Source organism: Sinocyclocheilus anshuiensis, unplaced genomic scaffold (genome assembly GCF_001515605.1).
Source record: "Sinocyclocheilus anshuiensis isolate Anshui unplaced genomic scaffold, SAMN03320099.WGS_v1.1 scaffold618, whole genome shotgun sequence".
Lineage (NCBI taxonomy): Eukaryota > Metazoa > Chordata > Actinopteri > Cypriniformes > Cyprinidae > Sinocyclocheilus > Sinocyclocheilus anshuiensis.
In genome coordinates, this window is record NW_015547657.1 from 559,862 (window position 1) to 566,662 (window position 6,801).

Genomic DNA, 6,801 nt, shown 5'->3' on the forward strand with positions numbered 1-6,801 from the left:
TTTCTTCACCCGCTTCACGGCAAGTAAAGCCTCGCCGTGGCGCGATCCATAACTTTCAAAAGCTCATCATACGCAGGGCAGGAGGATTGGGAAGGCTCAGCCTCAGCTTCTTTGCCCTTCTCAGATATTTCCTGCTTTTGCTGGACCGAAACCAGCAGAGCACTGGCCCCTGGATCAGACAATGTTAATGAAATAACATCATCCTCCAGCGGCTCACTCTCGTCCACAGCCGACGATCGCAAGAGGGAAAACCCTCTCTTCAAACTCATCGGCCAGATCCACCTGCAATCCCAATGAGCGCATTCTCCTCCGTGCCTCAGCAGCGGCGGGTCCTGAATCACGGGAAGCAGATGGCTGCCCCTCTTTCCTCGAAAAGAGAGACAAACGAGAGCAGAGCTTTTTCATTGGAAAAACGCTCGCAGTGCATGCCGATTGCCCCCTCGGAGACATCGCGTGCGTGCTCTTCGCCCGTACAAATAACGCATAGATCATGTGTTTATCGGATGTTTGACAACGACAACACGGATGCACACATCCTCTTAAATGCTTTGCTAGTGCTCGCCATATTGATATGAATAGATCGCTCTTACCACAGAAATGCACGCTTCAACTGTTGTATATTTCTCCTCCCCATACATAAATCAACATGTCATCTCATCAGGCACATGGTCCGAGTTTTCGTGATCGTCACTGGTTTACCTGTGATGGTCATGCTGTGCATCTCTGACCATTAATCTTGATTACTTGCCCCAAAATTGACAATCTCCTTGGAATTGTCAATACGTCTTCTTCCCCATAGCGACCCCTAGAGGACGCAGTTCGAAGTTCCCATGAAAGGGAACTAATATTATACAATTTGATTTTGAATTTTATAATTTAAAATAGTGAATATTAAAAATGTTATTTTTGGGCTTCTTATAAAGTCATTTATAAGAAATGAATCTATTCACTTCAATTTCTCATACACAGTCTGCTTACATGCTTTCTCAATTTGCTTCTAACTTTTATTGTGGAAATATATTTTGCCAATAGCAACTATAGGCGCTTTCGCACCGCATAGTTCTAGGACTTTTGTGATAATGGAGATGGAATGTAGACGCACAATTTACACAATTTAGCTCAAAGGGAATCATTTAAGATTTTAAAGGGAATTTGTAGATAACCAACAGGCTCATCAAAGTGTTTGATCCAGGCCTGATACACTTCTTCATTTCTCAAAAAAACCCAGCCACCATTGTCATAGCTATTTCCAGCCCTATTTAGAGCCAGATCACCCCTGCTGCCTCTACCACGTCTCCCGGCTCTCCCACGCACAGCACGGCCACGTCTACCGCAGCCACTCCCACTTCTTTGGGGCAGCTAGTGCTACTTCCAGCCCTATTTCTCCAACCCCTGTTGCCTCTACCTCAATTCAGCGATTCATTGAACGGGCCGTATAACATCAACTCTGCAATGGATATTAATATCCAAAATATAGTGAAAACACTATTAATTAGCACAGTAACAAGATCGGCAGTTTAAGACATTAACTTGTAAGCACAAAACACAAGATACTTCTCTTTTCAATATAAATAAGGCTTTATTGGATAAATCGAAGACATGTAAACTAATCTGACACATGAACACACGCATTCACACATTCACACAAGTTGCAGAAAGCAAGAAAGTAAGGAAAGAATGAGTTTAAGGAAATGAAAATGTGAAATCCCAAGTTTACAGCAATATGTGAAAATGCATAGACATGAACAACCATCAATCACTTAATTAACCCTCGCATTGAGTTCCTCAATGAGGTTAAACTTTATATTAAATGCACCAGTTCAGCTAGAATCTGGAGGTACTTGCGTTGCCTGTGTACGGGGGTTCCCTTTGTTGTCGTCCTTGCAGAACAGGGGGTTTCCCACGGTCGCTGATTGGCTGGAAGTTCAGCCTTGGGAAGCCAGTGGTTGGGCGTTGGCTGACGACACAGAGCTGTGGTCTGGTTAAAGTTTTAGAAGGCACTCGAGGTCGGACTCGGAGACACGGCGTTAGGCAAAACTTAACTCAGAATACGAAACTCTCAACGGAAAATAAAAGAAACTAAAGTAAAGAAATAGAAGTAAAGTTTGACGAGACTAGGTGGCGTTTCTCCTCATGGTTTTGGAGGAGCTGGCGTGTAAGCCAGAGCACGCTCAAAGAGCGCAAAAGTTGATGACTGAAAGCACGGCTAGAAAAAGGCAAAAAAGAGAGGAGAGAGAGACATGACTAAAAAAGCGTAAAGCTAAAAAGGGCTGATTTGATGGTGTCCTGAGTATTTAAACTGGGCTTTTGGACACATCCCAAATGGTGCTTTGACCAATTAGATATCGTCTTTGCTGGGGTGTTGTATATTTCTCCTCCCCATACACTTGTTTGTGCTTCGTGAACACTCGCGCCTTGCACGGCGGCACCATTGCGCTGCAAAGATGTACCGGGAGAAGCGCTATCATTAGACAACTGATCGTAATTTCCAAAAGGCAAATATTCCCCTTCAGAGTCAGAATCGGCGAATAACATTTGCAACACATCCTCACGGTACAACTTTTTATTAGCCATTTGGCGATTTTCTCTCACAAATCTCACAATTTACTCAGACGCTCTGAAATGAACTGCTTCCGCATCAATGACACGATAGCTCACTTGCTCTGCTATTAGCTTGAACACTTTGAATAGGAACATGACGTCATTTTGGTCTAGAATCGAAGTACTACATGTCTGCCATCTAGTGGTAGGGAATACAAATGAGATATTACACCATATTAGGATCTACAGCCTATTTGATTAAGTATGACGTCTTGTCGCAATTTTGCGACTTTGGCGCTTAGAGGGTTAAACGTCATGTCGGAATGAACCAACGAATTGGGATCCCTACCAAAGTGCCACTATTGCTGCCCCTTCCAGTGCTCTGTGGAAGCCAACAAATCCCCCCACACCTGATGGGGCGGAAGACAGGACCAGGCTTTGACAGAGAAGTGTACATCACTGCTGTTCTGAACAGTGAGACATTTGGAAAACACTGGGAAAGCATACCCCTGGAGGGGAATGCTATGGAGACCACATCCTGAATGTAAGAGGTATTATGTGGAAATTACGCATATGGACTGGCCAATCAGGGCAGTGCATCATATGGAATGTCCCTGTGGTAGACTCAGCCTAGCTTGGGTGAAATCATTACCGAGCAGAGATGGCAGAGCAGCTCTGCCAGGGAAAGACACAGGCTCACCATGAGGGAAGCAGTACCATGGAAGAATACACATGTGGGATCACCCAAAGTGGGAATCACAACACATGGTCACCTAGCCTAGCACAGGGGCTGACCTTGGGCAAACACACAAATGCCATGCCTGGCATCTGGCGCTCCACCACACCTGACTGCCAAGGGTGCTGGAGAAACTCCAAGCAGGGTTCTTCATGAGGGGAACTCACCTGTGAAGCCACTAAGCACACATATCCTGTCCGTAGAGGGTGATAGTAAGCGTGATAAGACACCGAGCTGGTCCTGGTGTTGCGTGTACTCGAGAGGACACAGGCTCTACACGGAGATTATAGAATCTCACACATGTGCTAGGTGTCGCCCAGCCCACAGCTCTACAGATATCTGCTATTGAGGTGCCATGCGCTAATGGCCAGGAGGAAGCAACACTCCTCGTAGAGTGAGCCCTAGGGGTCATGGCTGGTCCTGAGCTCGATAAGCCAGGACTATAGCATCAACTATCCAGTGGGCGAGCTGTTTGGAGACAGCCTTTCCCTTCTGCTGTTCCCCCAAGGAGACAAAAAGCTGGTCTGAAGTACTAAAGCTCTGTGTACAGTCCATGTATAAGCGCAAAGCGTGAAAGGGACAAGGCAAGGCAAGTTGATTTGTGTAGCACATTTCATACACAATGGTAATTCAAAGTGCTTTACATAAAAGAAAGTAAAATAATCATAAAAAAATCATCACAACAATAAAACAAGGAATTAAAAAAAATTGAAAATTATTTATAAATTGATTTAAAATTAATTTAAAACAGTTAAAATAGAAAATGAGTATACATAAAATACAGCGCAATCAGTCTGGATGTCACACAGTGCTCATTCAATAAATGCACAGCTAAACAGAAGAGTTTTGCATCTAGATTTAAATGTGGCTAATGTTTTAGCACATCTAATCTCTTCTGGAAGCTGGTTCCAACTGTGGGCAGCATAATAGCTAAAAGCGGACTCTCCTTGTTTTGTGTGAACCCTTGGTATTTCTAACTGACTCGATCCTAATGATCTGAGTGGTCTGTTAGGTTTATATTCAGTGAGCATATCTGCAGTGTATTTAGATCAAAGGCCATTTAGTGATTTATAAACGAGTAAAAGTACTTTAAAATCAATCCTAAATATAACTGGAAGCCAGTGTAAGGACCTGAGGAATGGTGTGATATGCTCCGATTTTATGGTTCTAGTCAGAATCCTTCATGGCTGGCAACCAGCATTCTGGATGAGCTGCAGCTGTCCAATGGACTTCTTGGGAAGGCCGGTGAGGAGACCATTACAATAGTCCACCCTGCTGGTGATAAAGGCATGAACAAGTTTCTCCAAGTCTTGACTGGAAACAAAACATCTAATTCTTGCAATGTTTTTGAGGGTATCATCAGCATAGCTGTGATAGGCAATTTGGTTCTTTCTCATTATTTGACTTAGTGGGAGCATATACAGGCTAAACAAGCCTAAACAAGTGTAAGATAAATATCCATATTTAAAACTTTATAAACCATAATTGTTAGCTTCCGCTAATAATAATTATCATCAGCATAGCTGTGATAGGCAACTTGGTTCTTTCTCATCATTTGACTTAGTGGGAGCATATAACGCCTAAACAAGAGCGGTGCAAGAATTGAGCCTTGTGGGACTCCGCATGTCATGGACGTCCACTTAGACTTATGCTCTCCTATACTCACATAATAACCTCTCCCTTCTATGACCTGAACCAATTGAGAACCATCTCAGAAAGCCCGACCCAGTTTTCCAGTCTCACTAGAAGTATGTTATGAATCGACAGTGTCAAACGCAGCACTGAGATCTAGTAGTACCAGCACTGATATTTTGCCAGAATCAGAATTTAAGCGAATATAATTTATTATCTTAATGAGCGCTGTCTCTGTGCTGTGATGCGGTCGGAAACCAGATTGAAAATTGTCCAGGTATCCATTTGAGTTTAGGCATTTGTTCAGCTGATTAAAGACTACCTTTTCAATAATCTTGCCTATAAAAAGAAGATTTGATATTGGTCTATAATTGCTCAATATGGTGTTATCAAGATTGTTCTTTTTCAGAAGGGGCTTAACAACTGCAGTTCCCCTTCAGGAACTCGAGCTGTGTCGAAATGCTACGGTTCGCCTCCAGCGTGACCACGCTCTGAATCACATATGTAATCAGTCCAATGGATGGGCGAGACGTCACGGGCGGGGTGACGTAGCGACCAGCGAAATCTCAAGACAAAACCAGACACCTAAGGAGAGGGCAGGCAGCGTTCAGTCTGTGTGTTCCTCCCTGCCCGCGTTACTTTACGGGTGGGGAAACACACAGTTTGTTTGTTGTCTGCTTGGGAGCAAGCACGCAGAGTCAGCTCTCGAAAAAAAAGGAGCTGACGGCCCGTTTTGGTAGCGTTTGTTACTGCCTTGCTTCGCTCTCAGAGGGCTCTCTTTGAGAAGAGAGCCTTCACTAGCGTTTCTCGTGGTGCTGGTCGCATATGGATCCGGTGGAGGGAATGTAGACGGGCGCGTCCCTATCTACTTCCTTAACCAACAGATCCGGCGCCCGCTCTTGGGGTTTCGGAAGCCCGCACTGCGGTACTTCCCCCCCCGGGGAGAGGGCGCGACGCTCCGTCTGTCTTTCTCCAAGGAGATTGATACGGAGAGCGTCAAAGAGCTCGCCAGTTGCACAAGCATCAGTTACACAAGCATATTATGCCTGATATTATAATGAGTCGCATTAATGGGGAGCGGAGCTCGCGCAGTCGGCTCTCGGGGGCGGATTGTGCTTTTCCCGCTGTTAAGCGCTCCGCTCTTGCCGGGCACGCTCCGAGGAGTGTGTCTGTGCCTGTGATCTTGCGATTGTGGTCCCGCTGCTGCTGAGGCACGGCGGCGACTGAGATCGCAGGCATCGCACATGATCTGGTGGACGGGTTGGAGACGGCTCGTCCTATCTCCACCCGTGTTCCCTAGTTCTAGAACTCGTTCTCGAGGCTTGGAAGCCCGCGCCGCGGTTCTTCCCCCTCTGAGTGAGAGCTTGCTGATGCGGCCATCTTTCTCTGAGGAGATTGACATTGTTTGTGTGACTGAGCGGCTGGTGCGCTGCCGAGGCAACGCTTATATTACTTAATTCGGTTTTGATGTGAATCTTACTCACCAGACCGTATTTACTCCTCTGGTTGTTTGACTGCATTTAATTGTGAGGAATAAAATGAAGTATTTATCTGACTGTGAGAAGTTAGATATACAGGGGCACTTGGGATAAACATTTAATAAAAAAATTTTCTCAAGGGAGAGCACGAGTTTACCACTCTTCCTCTGAGGAGGTTGAGGCGGTCAGCAGGAGCTGCTGGGCGGAGCAGTCCCAACCTACTGTGTTCCGGCCCTTCATTCTGGGGGCCTCACTTCTTGTACTCCGCAGAGTCTAGAGTCAGAGTGGCGCTCCCAGGCCGAAGGCTTCTAGCGGAAGGCGGTTCTGCGGACCGTCATTCTCGCTGGATAGTCTTCGTCGTAAACGTCCTGACGCCTAAGGCCTAGGACTTTTTGAGGGCCAGCTCCCTCTGGG